Here is a 17919-nt window from a genome sequence, read left to right on the forward strand (position 1 = left end):
GAGTGGCGAGGAGAAGGGCCATCAAGAACACCACAGAGGCAGCGGAGAAGGCCTCGAGATGGCTCTGGATCAGGAGAGGAGGTCCATGGGGAGGAGCGAATGCCACCTGAACACACGTCGTGGTCTGATCAACCACGGCTGGGTGAGGGTGTCTGATGTTGAAAGACCCGAAACACCCAATGACCCCAGGTTACATCACTGATGATGTGTTCAGGAGCATCTATCGATGTATTTGTATCAATCAACCTACAGACCCGCATGTCTTTGGGTCGTGGGAGGAAACCGGAGTATCCAGAGGTGCTGTCATTTGTTCCAACTTCACAGCAATCTCTATATATGAAGAAGTGTTTCCTCATTACACAGTTGCGTTTTTTGTAACACAGGAGGCTATTTGGCTCATCATGTTTATCCTGGCCCTCAGAGCAATTGTTTTAGGCCTGTACCTCACTCTCCCTCATATGGTCCTCAACTTCCTACTTGATTTACTTGCCTCGCAACTGTATCAGTAGCCAATTCACTTAATATTTCTGGTAACTTCCATCAAAGGGGTGAAAGAAGCTTCACTCAGAATATCATCTCCCAGATGTCTGACATCATATCTGGAAAACTTCATTCACTTCTCCACTCCGAGAAATGGAATACCAGAATTTGGAACCATCATTTAACAATTGGACAATATCACCCTGGTTAAACTAAGCTGCATTCTCTGCCACAGGTTAATATCTCCATGGTGCACTGTGATGACCAGAACTACTCACAATACTCAATATGATCTAACCAGGGTGCTGTATAGTTGTAACATATTTTCCCCAATACAGAGGGCACCATTCCATAGCAGCAATTTGACCTTTCCCCATATCCTATGGCATAAGGTTTATATTCCTCAACATATATACATACACAACATACACCTAGCATTTTCAGATGTTTACCATTTTAGAAATTTATCAACATATGGTTGATTCCTTGTTCTGTTTGAAAATCCATAATAACTGACAATTGCCACAGAAGAATGTTAAATTGGATTGGTCCCGTCAAAAAATAACACAGTTACTCCAACACATCGCAAGCGTAGGAGTAGCTCATCAGTGAGGAACTAATAGGGAATTTCACATCAAACCCGCAAATGGTCATAGATGATCTAGTTTTCTGGTTTCTACATTCAAATCTACATACCATACTACATACAAGGTGGCCTCAATAGGCCTGACCTTGGGTGAACTGGGGATGGGGACTGGACATTGTGCCTTCCCCCACAGTGGTAACCTTTGTGGGGGGATGATTTTTTTCTGTGTGTAAGTAAACATGTTAGTCTGTGTCCAAGATGGCTGTCGGAAGGGAGAGTGGTCACTGGCGCGCTTTAGCTGCCGCTGCTCTCTCTTTCACATTGTGTTTTTGATTTTTTGTCTTTGGATTGAATTCTGTTTTTAATTTGTGTTTTGGTGATGTCTTTATTATTTATTTTATTCCGATTATATGTTTTATTATTCTTGTTAATCTTTGTAAGGTGTCCTTGAGATTTTTGAAAGGCGCCCCCAAATAAAATGTATTATTATTATTATAATTATATACTGCCCTAAACTGCATCCTTTTTGTTGATAGTTAACAATCATGCAAACATTCCACTAGTGTGCAAGCATTCCACCAATTGCTATCCATAGCCATATTTAAATCTGTTGAATATAATATGCCTACTGAGCATTATAATTTTAATACCAGCGTTGGAACCTACAAGAAAATTGTTTTGGAAGTGCAAGTCTCCCATCTGACTCTGACAATACAGGAGACCTAAGCTGGCTCTTTGAATCAGGTATTCAATTAGACTCTCTCCACCTCCCCTGACCCTGTAAGATTCTTCCTTTCAAGAATGCATCCAGTTTCATTTTGAAGGGAAGTCACTATTCCAGTGATTCATTTAGCCAGATGCACAGGTGCCTGCATTATTAATATATTATCGACTAACTCCAATGTGCAGAAATAATAATGAAAGATTCAATCTTGCAACGATTAAAAAGTGCAACTTTTTTCCCCAACCATCTTTAATCATTATTATCCAATTTTTAAATCGACAATATTTCCCTACCACACGGTAAAATTGTATCCAGCCTGTTGGGAAAAGCAATGCTCCTTTTATTTTGTCACTTCCATTGAATCACTCCTTTTTGACTAACTGGTTACAGTCACAGCACAGTACCATTGTCATACTGCCTCAGTGATTAAAGAGGTTGGCATCGTACATTGGAAATGGCTCTTAGAACAAAGAATAAGATGCCAAATCACAAAGGAGGTTGGGATTGAGATTCTTCTACATGTGTCATCCAGGACTTTTTATAATGAAAACCAAACACGAGTATATATTGGATAACTATTACCCCTTAATCAATCTGACCCCATAGAAATGTCAAAATTTCACAACTCCCTCCCACAAATAATTTGCAAGCATAAGTTCTACGGTATATGGAAATGAAGCATTCTGTGCAATCATTTGACTAGATGTAACATAAGCTGGCTTTCCTGAAGCCCTATTGCACAAACAGATACTCTAAATACAGCAATTAGATTTCCCATGCTGGCATTTATACACATATTGCATAATTGGTTTTCTATTTGCTATATGAAAATTGATAATTTCAGCAAAGGAAATCTAGTATTCCCCTAGGAGTTTAATTACTGGCTAAAACTCCATTGGGAGAATGGCAGATGGGAGAATATACTCAGCTGAATCGATTAGAACAGAAACAAAGCATGCAAAACAGGATATGGCCCCAATAATCTTCAATTTACTTAAATGATTTTATTATCTTTCATAAGGAAAGCTGAAATCTTTTTACTAAATGAATGTAACTATATTAGAAATCAAGAATAATTAGTACACCATATTATATTCATCAGTAACCTGAATTTATTCAAGTTTTTGGACCTTGTAGTTAATGATAACAAAGAGAGGAGAATGCCGGGGCTTTGACCAAGATGTTTAGTTTACAAATAGAGCACGAAACAGGCCTTTAGGCTCACCAAATCCACGCCGACCATATTTAATCATTCACACATTCTATGTTGTGTATTTTATGTATTTAAGAGAAAATTAGATAAATGGCTCTTAGGGCTAACGGAATTAAGGGACATGGGGAGAAAGCAGGAACGGGGTACTGATTATGGATGATCTATGTTTCTATAGATGCTATGTTTCTATGTGATCCCACTTTCATCCACTCGCTATACATTAGAGGCAATTTACAGCGGCCAATTAAACTACAAATCCACATGTATTTGGGATGCGGGAGGAAACCAGAGGAATAGGTGCAGGAGTAGGCCATTCGGCCCTTCGAGCCAGGACCGCCAAGTGATCATGGCTGTTCATCCACAATCAGTACCCCGTTCCTGCCTTCCACCCATATCCCTTGGCTCCGCTAGCCCTAAAAGCTCTATCTAACTATTTTTCGCAAGCATGTAGTGAATCAGCTTCTACTGCCTTCTGAGTCAGAGAATTCCACAAATTCACAACTCTGGGTGAAAAAGTCCCTCCTAATCTCAGTTCAAAATGGCCCACCCCTTATTCTTGAACTGTAGCCCCAGGTTCTGGACTCCCCCAACATCGGGAACATGTTTCCTGCATCTAGTGTAGCCAATCCCTTAATAATCTTATATGTTTCTATAAGATATCCTCTCATCCTTCTAAATTCCAGTGAATATAAGCCCAGTCGTTACATTCTTTTATCATATGACAGTCCCGCCATCCCGGGAATTAACCTCATGGGCCTGTGCTGCACTCCCTCAATAACAAGAATGTCAATAACAAAAGCACGCAACTCTGAGAAGCACCAGTGTTGAAGGTCATGGGGAAGGAGGTGTTATGACCAATTCTAACTGATTGAGGTTTGCTGATGAGCAAGTCCGCATGCCAGTTGTAAAATAAAGCCCCAAGGCCATGGTTCAAGAAATTGAGAGATGACCTTATTCTGTATTTTGGTGTTGAAGGCCAAGCTGCAGCGAATGAATTGCATTCCAACTTAAGTGTTCTTGTCAAGATCAACCAGAGGTAAATGTAGTTCAAAGGTATAGTGTAGAAAGGAACTGCAGATGCTGGTTTACACTGAAGATAGACACAAAATGCTGGAGTAAAGTCTGAAGAAGAGTCTTGACCCGAAACCTCAGAGATGAAATCTCCAGAGATGCTACCTGACCCGTTGAGTTACTCCAGTATTTTGCGTCTATCAAAGGTACGTAGCATCCTCCATAGACCTATTTTTCCTGTCTGCAAATTGGAAGGGGTCTAGATTGTCTGGAAGGTAAACCATTACCAATCGTTCTATGCACTTCATTATGGTAATTAGAGCTAGTCGGCAGTAGTTATTGAGGCAGGTCACTTTATTCTTATTGGGGACTGGAATGATGAATGTTTCCTTGAAGCAGACTGAGCGGCTGAAGACTGTGGCCAGTTAATCGGCGCATGATTTCAGGACTCATGCTAGGGCTGCATCCAGACACGTTGCCTTCCAAGAATGCCCCATTAAATAATTAGAAACTGAGGAAAATATCAATCAAATAAAAAAGGTAACATTTTCCAATGGTGCAATAAGTGAAAAGAAACAATCTTCCATAATCCAAAAGCACTTCAAAACCAATTAAATACTTTTAAACTGTCATCTCTTCAGTAATGGACGAATTATTTAAAAAAAGTAGGAGCAGGAGTCAGCCATTTGATTTGCATCATTCATTCGGCACTTTCTTGCAAAACACCATGCAATCTCGACATGCTTTCTAATTCATTGGTTTCACACGATGATGCAATTTCCTATGGAATTGGAATTCTCCTTTTTGAGCAATGGGGGGGAAAAGCTGCAGCAGGTAGTCTTTGGACCAATCACCAAAGAATTCCACAGATTCACCACCCTCTGTCAAAAAGCATAACCATAGTCTTTTACAGCACTAGTGGCTGTGCAGTAGTAACATATTCTATGATTTGTGTGAAGGATACCACTACTTGCCTACCTTTTTTGTTTAATCGTGGAAATTCCATGGTAGTTCACCAACAGTACACAGTACCAGAATGAGCCATAAAATGCAGATCAGTCCAACACATCAGCCTGAAGACTGCAACAACCAGGTTCAAGAATAACTACTTCCCCACAGCAATCAGGCTATTAAACCTGGCTCGGACAAAACTCTGATTATTAATAACCCATTATCTGTTATTTGCACTTTATCAGTTTATTTATTCATGTGTGTATATATTTATATTATGGTATATGGACACACTTATCTGTTTTGTAGTAAATGCCTACTATGTTCTGTGTGCTGAAGCAAAGCAAGAATTTTATTGTCTTATACAGGGACACATGACAATAAACTCACTTGAACTTGAACATTCAAATTCATTTCTGATCAACTAAGAATATTTAGAGTCATAGAGTGATAGAGTGTGGGAAACAGGCCCTTCAGCCCAACTTGCCCACAACGGCCAATATGTCCCAGCTACACAAGTCCCACCTGCCTGCGCTTAATTCATATCCCTCCAAACCTGTCCTATCTAAGTACCTGTCTAACTGTTTCTTATATGTTGGGACAGTCCCAGCCTCAACTACCTCCTCTGGCAGCTTGTTCCATACACCCACCACCCTTTGTGTGAAAAAGCTACCCCTCAGATTCCTATTAAATCTTTTCCCCTTCACCTTGAACCTATGTCCTTTGGTCCTCAATTCCCCTACTCTGGGCAGGAGACTGTGCATCTACCCAATCTATTCCTCTCATGATTTTATCAGGGCTGCCAACCCTCATGCTTTGAGTGTGAGAATCACGCATTTCAACCAATTCTCACGCCCTCACGCTAATGACAGTATTCTCACGCTGTCTTCAGTCCTTGCACAGCAAAGATTCCATAGCAGTGCTATACGATCTTTGCTGCACAGTTTGTCTCTTTGCACCACATGACAGCGATCTGCACGGTCTGGGGAAGCGCGTTGGTCACGGGCAGCGGGTGTCAGCGCCTCTGAGTGCCGGCTGCGAGCGCTGTGCTGCCGGCCGCCGCGGCAGCCTCGCTCCCTCCCTCCCTCCTGCCCTTCAACTCACACGGCAGCGCCAGCGCCGCCAATCCACGCTACACCGTGCCCACCAGACTCCCCATTGGGCAGCCGGGAGAGAGAGGGAGGGGAGAAAGAGAGAGAGAGAGAGAGAGGGAAAGAAAAAAAGGGAGGGATGGAGTCAAAGAGAGATAGGGGAGGGAAGGTAGAAAGGGGATGAAGAGGGGGTAGGAGAAAGAGGGAGGGTGAGGAAAGAGGGGGAGGGAGGGAAAGAGAGGGGGGGAGAGAGGGGGAAAGATGGAGGGAGGGAGAGGAGGGACGGAGGGGGAAGGAAAGGTGTGTGTGTGCGTGTGTGTGTGTCTGTGTCTGTCTCCCTGTGTGTCTCCCTCTGTGCGTGTGTGTGTGTGCGTGTCTATGTGTCTCCCTGTATGTGTGTCTCCCTGTTTGTGTGTGTGCGTGTCTGAGAGTGTGTGTCTCCCTGTTTGTGTGTGTGCCTCCCTGTGTGTGTGTGTGTGTGTGTGTGTGTGCCTCCCTTTGTGTGTGTGTGTGTGTCTGTGCGTGTGTGTGCGTCTCCCTGTGTGTGTGTGTGTGTGTGTGTGTGTGTGTGTCTGTACGTGTGTGTGTGTCTCCCTGTGTGTGTCTGTCTGTCTCCCTGTGTGTGTGTGTCTGTCTCCCTCTGTGTGTGTGTGTGTGTGTGTGTGTGTGTGTGTGTGTGTGTGTGTGTGTGTGTGTGTGTGTGTGTGTGTGTGTGTGTGTGTGTGTGTCTTCTGTTGTGTATGTGTCTCCCTGTGTGTGTGTTGTCACATCCTGGCCTTAGACAGGGCTGCCAACTCTCACGCTTTGAGCATGAGAGTCACGCATTTCAGCCAATTCTCACACGCTCACGCTGATGATAGAATTCTCACGCTGTCTTCAGTCCCTGCACAGTTTGTCCCTTTATGCCACATCATAGCGATCTGTGCGGTCAGGGGAAGCGCGTCGGTTGAAGTCTGGGGGAGGGAGGGAAACGCTCCCCGGACATTGCCAAGTCTCCGCTCATTCCGGATGTTGTCGCCGCTTCACTGACACACACTCTCACACAAACACTGGCACACACAAGGTTTAAAGGGATATAAGCCATATGCGGATAAATGGGACTAGTTTACATGCGGCATCTTGATCTGTATGAACAAGTTGGGATGAAGAGCCTGTTTCCATGCTGTAAGACTATGACACATTGTAGAAAGGGTGCAATTGGTTGCATTCTTCATTAGGATGGTTGAGTTCTTCATTAGGATGAGTTCTTCATTAGGATGAAGAGTGACATTGTTAATTCAGAATTCAGAAACAAGGGTTCTGAACTTAAAGAAAGGTAACTTTGAGGGTATGAGATGTGAATTGGCCAAGATTGACTGGCAATTGATTCTTAAAGGGTTGACGGTGGATATGCAATGGAAGGCATTTAAAGACTGCATGGATGAACTACAACAATTGTACATCCCAGTTTGGCAAAAGAATAAATCGGGGAAGGTAGTGCATCCGTGGATAACAAGGGAAATCAGGGATAGTACCTCCCCACCTTTGTTCTAGACACCTCAGACACTCTCCGCCGCCTCCACGCATTCCACTCTCTGGGCCCTCACCCCCTCATCTTCACCATGGATGTCCGGTCACTCTACACCTCCATCCCCCACCAGGATGGCCTCAAAGCCCTCCGGTTCTTCCTCGACCAGAGGAGCAACCTTTACCCAGCCACTGACACTCTCCTCCGCTTAGCGGAGTTGGTCCTCACCCTCAATAACTTTACATTTGACTCCTCCCATTTCCTCCAAACACAAGGCGTAGCTATGGGCACACGCATGGGCCCCAGCTACGCCTGCCTCTTTGTCGGGTACGTTGAACAATCCTTGTTCGATGCGTACCAGGGCCCCATCCCCGACCTCTACCTCCGCTACATTGACGACTGCTTTGGTGCCACCTCCTGCACCCACACACAACTGACTGACTTCATCCACTTCACCACCAACTTCCATCCGGCACTCCAATACACCTGGACGATTTCCGACACTTCCCTACCATTCCTTGACCTCACCATCTCCATCGCAGGGGACAGACTCCTGACCGACATACATTATAAACCCACTGACTCACATGGCTATCTGGACTACACGTCTTCCCACCCTGCCCCCTGTAAAGACTCCATCCCCTACTCCCAATTCCTCCGCCTACGCCGCATCTGTTCCCAGGATGAGACATTTCATACCAGGGCATCGGAAATGTCCTCGTTCTTCAGGGAACGGGGATTCCCCTCCGCCACCATAGATGAGGCTCACACCAGGGTCTCATCCATACCCCGCAACACTGCTCTCTCTCCCCATCCCCGCACACGCAACAAGGGCAGAGTCCCTCTGGTCCTCACCTTTCACCCCACCAGCCGGCAAATACAACACATAATCCTCCGCCATTTCCGCCACCTCCAACGTGACCCCACCACTCGCCACATCTTCCCATCTCCCCCCATGTCTGCCTTCCGCAAAGACCGCTCCCTCCGCAACTCCCTCGTCACTTCTTCCCTTCCCTCCCGCACCACCCCCTCCCCGGGCACTTTCCGTTGCAACCGCAAGAAATGCAACACCTGTCCCTTCACCTCCCCCCTCGACTCCATTCAAGGTCCCAAGCAGTCGTTCCAGGTGCGACAAAGGTTCACCTGTATCTCCTCCAACCTCATCTACTGCATCCGCTGCTCTAGATGTCAGCTAATTTACATCGGTGAGACCAAGCGTAGGTTGGGCGACCGTTTCGCCGAACACCTCCGCTCAGTCCGCCTTAACCTACCTGACCTCCCGGTGGCTCACACTTCAACTCCCCCTCCCATTCCCAATCCGACCTCTCTGTCCTGGGTCTCCTCCATTGCCAGAGTGAGCAACAGCGGAAATTGGAGGAACAGCACCTCATATTCCGTCTGGGGTCCTTGCGCCCTTATGGCATCAACATTGAATTCCCCCAATTTGGCTAGCCTGTGCTGTCCCCTCCCCTTCCTTCACCCTCTAGCTGTCTCCTCCCACCCTCCCATCCGCCCGCCCTCGGGCTCCTCCTCCTCCCTTTTTCCTTCTTTCTTTCCCCACCCCCCATCAGTCTGAAGAAGGGTTTCGGCCCGAAACGTCGCCTATTTCCTTCGCTCCATAGATGCTGCTGCACCCGCTGAGTTCCTCCAGCAATTTTGTGTACCTTCGATATTCCAGCATCTGCAGTTCCCTTTTGAACAGGTTGATTGATTTAGTTGTGCAGAACAGTGATGGAAGTCCGACTTTTGCTATGTTTCTCTGTGTTTTTGTCTATATATTTGCATAACAGCATGAATATAATCTGATTTCCACACATAAATATAGTCATTCATGTGCTGCACCTGTTGATCAGAGCCTGGCTCTATTGTGGAATGTAATTAGGAATGTAATTTAGCCTAACCTTATTCATACCTAATCCAATTTAAAGCATAAATGTTGCATTCAAGTGTAAGTTAAAAGACTCGCTACAGTATGCACCAGATTGCACAATTTCAAGCTGAAAAATGCGAAAGCTCCCTACCGTGGGAGGGGGCAAACCCCCCTCCCACACCCTCCCTAACAATTTCTCACTCTCAACTCTCACTCAATGTTGACAGCCCTGTTTTATACACCTCTATAAGATCACCCCTCATCCTCCTGCTATCCAAGGAATAGAGACCCAGCCTATTCAAACTCTCCCTCTAGTCTTGGCAACTTAATGCAGATTTAAGTTCAGGGAGAAAAAAAAAGCTTGAAAACACAACTATAGAAATGATGTAATTATAGACATTTCTCAATTTTATTGACATTATTCCAGCCAGCAAAACTAGGTTTTTGCACTTCTTTCAACTCAAAGGTTTTGCTGCCGTGTCCTACCTTCACTGTTAGAATTGGAGAATACTGTAGCCTCTCACTGGTTCAGCAGGAAGCCAAGCAAAGAGAGGCAGCCTACCATTTCCTGGCACTCAGTGTTGCAAATCCCACTTTGCACTGTAATAGACTCCAAAGAAAGCCAGTAATTACCTTAAAGTGGCAGAATTACCTACTCAGTGAGCTTCAGTATTTAGGTCTAACAACATTAAGAGCTGCTGTAAATCACATAATCACAGCAGCAATGCTCTTTCTTATGTGACGCAATTCTCTTTCTTACTGCGAAAACCCCCACAGATGTAGGTTTCATATAGTCCACTATGCAAGTTAATGAAAGATTTGCAGTACTACCAGTTAGTAAAAATAAGAGGTAAAACTCAGTCCAGAAAGAGAAATGGAGATCTCCTGGAGGGATGGGACCAATAAATTAATAATGAATAATAAGGTGGCAATTACTTTCCATCAACAACAAAACAGTAGCAGGATGAAATATTTCCCCATTGCCTAGATGTGCAGCACAAACAACTCTTCAAAAAGCTTAACCTAATCCAGATCAAGCAGCTTGCGCAATTGGCACACCATCAACCATTTCAAATATTTATTCCACCACAGTGGCTGCAGTAACATACAAAATGTATAGACAGGGTAGATTATCAGAACCTTTTTCCCCCGAGGTGGAAATGTCAAAGAGGTTGCAAAAACCACTTCTGAAGTATTAGGTATCGTTTAAAGAAGGGCATACTTGTATCAGGCAATGCAGAATAATCACTAGGTTGATTCACAGCACAAGAAGGTTGGCTCATAGGAAAATATAGGCCTATATATATTGGATTTTTAGAAAATTAAGAGACATGTCCTATTTAAGTATATAAAAGTTTGAAGGAGTTGGCAAAGCGGATACAGGGGATCTTTCTGCTATGGGGGAATCTAGAACGAGGTGCATAGCTTTAGAAAAAGGGCTTAACTACTTAACCCAGGGATGATGAGGAAATATCTTCTCTCAGAGAGATGCACATCTTTGGAACTGTCTACTCCAGAGACCAAGAGGAGACAAATAATTTAGGATACTCAAAAATGAGTTGGATAGATTCTTGATACATAAAGGAAGGAGGTGTTTCAACCAAAGGCAGAAAAGTATAACCAAGGTCAAGGTCAGATCAAACATCATCTTAATGAATGGTAGATTAGGATTCAAAGGGGAACATGACCCACTCCTACCTTTGATTTTATGAAATAGCCTCTAATTAAATAGCTAATTAAAAAAATGTATAGGTTGGGCTAAAGTTACAAAATATTCCATTTAAATAAAAGTTTACAAATGCACCTACAGCTCCCTGGGTAAAACAACCCACACATTTTAAACTCTCCTCCTCTTACCTTAAAGGTATATCATCCAATTTTTAACGTTTCCATCCCGAGAGCAAGGTTCCAACTGTCTGCCTATCTTATACCTCACGAAAATTTTATATACCTCTATCAATGTTTGTCCGATAACTGTTTGAGGAAGAGGATCAGGGATCTCAGGGCCACAGTCAAGACCCTCACAGGCAGAAGGTTTCTGGGATGTCTGTGCAAGAATAGGTGCAGCCCATATCCTTCGTTCATTGCAACAATGATCAGTATTGTGGCAGAGGCAGCAACAGCTTCAGCCAGGAACAATTCTAAAACCATCCATGACCCTAACCAAAGCAGTGAAGGCCACGTCCAATTGTATTTGTAGTCGCAATGTCCACCCCAATCATTCCTTCTTCTCCCTGCTCCCATCCAGTAGAAAGTACGGAAGCTTAATAATATGCACCACCAGACTCAGGAGCAGCATCTTCCTCTCTGTTATAAGTCTTCTGAACAGTCCTTCCAATAGCTAGTGAACTATCTAATTCATCTCTACCCCATTGCAGAACTTTGTCTGTGGAACCGATGCACTACAATGTTGAGAACCATATTCTGCATTCTTTGTTCTATCTATTGTACTCGAGTTTGAATTGATCGTGTTTATGTATGGTATATCTGAATTGTTTTGGATAGTATGCAAAACAAAGCCTTTCACTGTACCTCAGTGCAAATAATAAACCTAAACACAAAAGACTGCAGTTCCATTGTTGGTCTGTATTAACAAAGTTTCAGTGGAAACCAGAGTAAAAAGGAAAAAAAACAAAAACTGGTTGTACTTCCTTCACATCAAAAGTAGAATTTTAAAATGAGTAATTATGATAAATTAAAATATCAACATGAACCCACTGAGTCTATATCACCTCCACTGAAAAACATATTTTTCTATACATGGCGATATTCAAACAGACCCACGCCAATTGAAGAAATTACTTAGAGAAGGATGGAGTGGTTTAGAACTTAGGCGGAGGTTCTGGTTAGTGACAGTGGGGGATGGGGCAAATTTATATTCAAAGGAAAATGACAGCACATCAGGGAGATGAGCTCAATCCTGACGACACTTGCTTTTTCCTGACTCAGGACGAAGGGTGGAGATCAAATTGCCCTTCCCAAGGGATTAAAGTCTTTTTGATTTAAACTGGTTTGCATCTTTTTTTAAACTGATATATTGTGTTTTCCAGCCCCCAAAATAAGCAGCAGCTGACGAGAGGAGGAGAGTTGTAGGGAAGACTTATCCTGGCACCTCAAGTTCACCCGCCATATGATCCACAGACTGAGCCAAGTTCAGGGACTTGGACATACCTGGTCCTGCCGTTTACAACAAGCTGAGCTGATCAAATCCAACTGGAAAATAATTGGTTCAGAATAAATGCTATAAAGATGATCTTTCTCCCACAAATTCTCTATTTATTTCAATCAATGCCGATAAACCTACCTAAATTTTTTTTCAAAAATCTTGATTCTCTGATTACAAACTTTATCTGGGATTATAAAACACATAGAATTCATAAACGACATCTATGTAAACCCAAAGAAACGGGCGGATTGGCTCTCCCCAATTTCTTATACTATTATTGGGCAACAAATATTAAAAATGTAATTTACTGGCTGGATAACTCATGCCAACAGGTAGACTGGTTAATAATGGAGAGAGAGGATTGCTCGCCTTTTAATATAGGCGCGATTCTTCTCTCCCCAACAAAGTTGAAGAACACACTATATGATTATTCACAGCACTCTACGAATCTGGAGACAAGTAAAATCAAACTAAGAAATGTATCTCTTCTCTCACCAATAGCTAATAACCTGATATATAACCTTTGTTCAAGCCATCTATTATAGATAAAACATTTACTTATTGAGAAAGACTTGGAATTAAAAAACTTGGAGATCTCTGCGAGATGGGAACTCTTTGCTCATTTCAGGAATTACAGTCGAAATACCACCTGAAAGGTAATCAATATTTCAGATATCTTAAAATTCAAGACTATTTGAAAACATATACCCATGACTACCAAACTCTGCTGCCAGATATACTAGACGAATGTATGAATAGAAATTCAGTCAAACAACTTAACATATTTGTATAATACTTTTCTAAATATAGAAATCCCATCGTCAGAAGCAATTAGAAGAGACTGGGAAGAGGAACTAGGCTTAAAAATTCCAAAAGACAGATGGGAAGAAAATCTTTTATATATACATAATTGTTCGATTAATGTCAGACATACTTTAATTTCAATAAAAATATTGCACAGACTCTACTATTCAAAGACTAAACTGAATAAGATCTTTCCGAATGTATCTCCTATTTGTGGCAAATGTCTCCTTCAAGAAGCAACTATAACACATTCCTTCGCCTCTTGCATAAAATTACATAACTTTTGGAAAGGAATTTTTGAAATTTTCTCAAAAACATTAAAAACAAAACTGGACCCCGACATGGAACTGATTATTCTAGGAACGTCAGACGCCTGCTCTGAGCTATCAATATTTCAAAGACGTTTCCTCAATTATGGCCTGATAACGGCAAAAAACTACATCTGGAAAACTACATCTGCCCCTACTCTTAAAATGTGGATTACAAACATGTCTGAGACGCTACATCTTGAAAATATGAGAAGGTACACAAAATTGCTGGAGGAACTCAGCGGGTGCAGCAGCATCTATGGAGCGAAGGAAATAGGCGACGTTTCGGGCCGAAACCCTTCTTCAGACAAATATGAGACTTGTCTTAGCAGAAAAAACAGAATTTTCGAAGACATGGACACCATTCATTGATTCATTACAAGGATAGTATGGTGCAACACAATTTTGGAATTAAATCGAATTATGGGCTGGGTGATGGGTGGGGAGAGATACAAAGCAGGTATATCATCACTTTTTGTTTTTATTTCTGTTTTTGTCTTTTTATTTCTCTACATTTTTCTTATTTCTTTTTACTTACTCTCTCTTCAGCTACACCAATTTGGTAGTCTAGGGGTTCTATTCTTGCACATTTACTTTCTCTCTCTCTTGCTGTTTCTCTCTTCTTCTGTCTCATCTTTAGCTAAAAATTAAAATAGTACAATAACTGTATTATGTCATATGCCACAGTTTATACTTTTGTACACTGCTTTGAATAAATTTAAAAAAAAAAAATTGGTTCAGGCAGCATCTGTGAAAAGAGAAGCAGAGTTAGCATTTCACTGCTCTACGAAATGTTATGTGAAAAGTGAAGAAGAGTTACTGTTTCTGGCAAATGCACCATTAACTGTGTTTCTCTTTTCATAGATGCTGCCCAACAGGTTGAGGACCTCCAGTGCTAGAGATTATTCAAGAATTGTGTGGATAGTTGACTTTAATACAAACCAGATGACACCAAAGAAAAAAAACCTGTTTGAATGTAAACTACAAGCAGTAAAATCAGTTTGAAGTTGAAAGGACAGCTATGTAAACAAATAGTACTGTCTATAGAGCACAGGTTACTAGCTTATAGAAGGAGACTGGGTGCTAAAAAGTTATAATTTGTAAACTAACAAGACCATGAGACATTCTGGTATGCATCAGCCAAATAGAATACAATGGCGCCATGTGGATTAAACCACATCAAACCAGGCATCAGGCATTTCAGCTAAAATTATTTAGCACTATTGTACAAGGGCCAAGGACCAGACTTATTTTTTCACTTAGCACATCAAACACGGTCATCTGTATATCTATCAATAATGAAGACACACATGGACCCAGATTGCCAGGCCTCGTGACAGTCATTTTGGGTCTATGTATTCACTGTCCTCAGAAGCTTTTAGATCATCATTGCAAATTACTATGTTTCAACAACAGCAAGTGCACTCCCATGGAAAAATATGCAATTCGATTGAACCATTTGTCAGACTCAAAATATTGAAGTAAACAATATAATTGTAGCTGGATACAAAATGCTGGAGTAACTCAGCGGGTCAGGCAGCATCTCTGGAGAGAGGGAATGGGAGACGTTTCGGGTCGAGACCCTTCTTCAGACTATCTTTAATTTAAACCAGCCTCTGCAGTTCTTTCCTACATATAAATGTAGCGCTTGAATTGTTTTGCATCACCTGCTGTTATCTTTGTTTGTTAACAGTATAAACAATTGGGCAAAAAAAAATCACAATCCATTGAATACTGGTGTGGAATAGTTGGTGCCGCCTCTTAAATATGCAAGTTTAAGGGACTTTTAAATTAAGACTACGTTCAAAACAAAACAGGGAGGATTATAGGAGAGAAACATTGTTAAAATACATTTTTATAACATTTAAAAGACATTTGCTCAGGGACATGGATAGGAAAGGATTAGAGAGATATGAGGCAAACGCAGGAAAATATGTAGGAAGCAACTGCAGATGCTGGTTTACACTAAAGATAGACACAAAATGCTGGAGTAACTCAGCAGAACAGGCAACGTCTCTGGATAAAATGATTGGGTGATATTTCTGGTCGAGACCCCTCTTCAGGATAATATGACCAGCTCAGGTAGGCAACATGTTTGCCATGGATGAGTTGCACTTCTGTGGTGCATTACTCTGACCTTTGTACAGAAATTCTCAAGGAATTGACCATTATGAAAAAAAGGCAGTTAAACTCTAACCCACCTAAAACCAACAAATAGACCTTTGATAAATATTGAGGTTTTGTGGGGTGTGGAATGGCAGTAATGTGCAACAGATCAGATGCAGTAAGAGATAAGATTCCAAAAAAAGACCCAGTAAATACCAGGTGCGTAACTGACAACAAAAAACAACTGTCATTTGTACAGCATTTCTTAACATGGCCAAAGACAGTCAATAAGACTCAAGGGGACTCCTCTGCAGAACTCTTTTAATTTAATGCAATGTTGAAAACACATGGGAAATATTTTGTCCCTTGCTCCTTCTGTTTGATTGCATTCCCCGCCCTTTCTGTAGTACATGCTGTCTCAATTAGGAAATATGTGAACATTAAATCAAACATTACCTCATCCCAATTACAAGCCTATTTGCAAAACACCAAATTACAATATGCAGGCTGTAGTTACAGAGGCCTTATTATTTGAAAGCTACATTAGCTACCTAAAAGCCAAAGATAACCTGAACAGATCAGTGTTTATTTACTATCACCTTTACATGTCCAGTACCATTGGTTACCAATGGGGACCGATACCCAGGAGAGGCCTATTATAGCTGTGGCAGATTCCAAGCCCAGCAATCATGCAGCGTGATCCTCAAAACCAACTCTTAATCATTATACAGAAAGATATGTTTTTTTCGCCAGATGGAAGTTATGGGCTTTCAATGAACAATACTATTATTTTCTTACTTTCAACTTAGGCAGTACTGGACACGGCCGTTTATACTTTAGGGAAAGGTGCAGAGACTTTTGCACTCATGATCTCTGGAGAGCCTGTTGCAAATTGCAGCCAACAAGAGCAAAGAAAGACCAGTGGTGGAAACGAGAGCAAAATCCAGACATTTCCCCATAACCGGGAAACATCAGGAGGAATGCCATCCCGTCGTTCTCAGGGATACAGAGCACAACATTAGCAGGGATCTGGGCGGCTGCCTGCCAGGAGCTAAAGAACAGGCACTCACCCTGGAAGTGTCCATGGTCAGGCACGTCAGGGCAGTCAGTCACACAGCAACAAGTCAGGCAATTGCAATACCTGACAATATGGACAACTTCACATGATATCAGTTTAATACCCAGCAAATGCAGAAAATTAAGAACTTGATCAGCTTTACAGTTGAAGACTTACCAAGTACTCAGTGCTGCCCATACCATGATTCAAATTATCAGTGTACTCTGTACAGAAAATGCAGCACTCAAACAGTTAAAGGACACTTTTTTTTAAAAGACAGTACAACGAGCTGCACAAATGAACTGCAAAGGATTCTGGACAGCCACTGCAGAGTGTGTGCATGTCATCATGGCTGGCAGCATCACAAGACCCCATTTAGGCATCTTTGCAGATTGCCAGAATGAGAGGAATTAATTCTTATCATGTGACTTGAACCAGGGCCAATTACACTCCTGATTGTCGTCTAAGAGTAAAATAATAAATACAGCACAGACCTCTAAATACGTCTGCAGTGAATGCACAAATCTGTTGCCCTGTGAATTACAAAAGCAATCCTCTAACTTTGGTTATAATGCATTTTCAATCTCTCACAACCGTGGCCTCTGTTTAACCCTACAGCAAACCATGTTACATCCATGCGGATGAGACATCACTCATGTTTGTTTAATATGTTTTTGCTTCATTTTTAAGTCAGAGTAACCTCAAAATCAGTTGTTTAAATAGCTTAAATAGTAATCGGTTAAGTCTTTTTAGCAGCATTTCTCAGCTTTCTTAATAGCATACCAGCCTCCACCCCTTAACATTGTGCAGGCCATTGTGATCAGATACAGTTTCCTTATCGAGAACAGTGAGAGGAGAGGAAAATAACTGGCAGAAATGTGAATTTAAGACCTGATGTACCATGATTGAAGAAATGGAAAGTGGAAGGCAAGGTGTAGTTACAGCAGAACTGGAGGATATGGTATCCACATGTTAATGCTTATGAGATGGTGGTAGAGTGTGAGGCAGAGTAGAGTGTGTAAGTAAATCACAATTAGACTCTGAG

The 17919-nt window shown here is 42.1% G+C and overlaps 1 protein-coding gene across 1 annotated transcript in view; it reads right to left on the minus strand.

Annotated features, from left to right (window-relative positions):
- The window catches only part of znf532 (zinc finger protein 532), a 123359-nt gene extending 106154 nt beyond the window's left edge, over positions 1-17205 (minus strand). The window contains exon 1 of the mRNA XM_033032850.1: positions 17052-17205. The gene's annotated coding sequence lies outside the window, so the exon portion shown is untranslated. The remainder of the gene's footprint in view (positions 1-17051) is intronic.
- Positions 17206-17919: the final 714 nt, after the last annotated feature.

This window comes from Amblyraja radiata, chromosome 1 (assembly GCF_010909765.2).
Source record: "Amblyraja radiata isolate CabotCenter1 chromosome 1, sAmbRad1.1.pri, whole genome shotgun sequence".
Lineage (NCBI taxonomy): Eukaryota > Metazoa > Chordata > Chondrichthyes > Rajiformes > Rajidae > Amblyraja > Amblyraja radiata.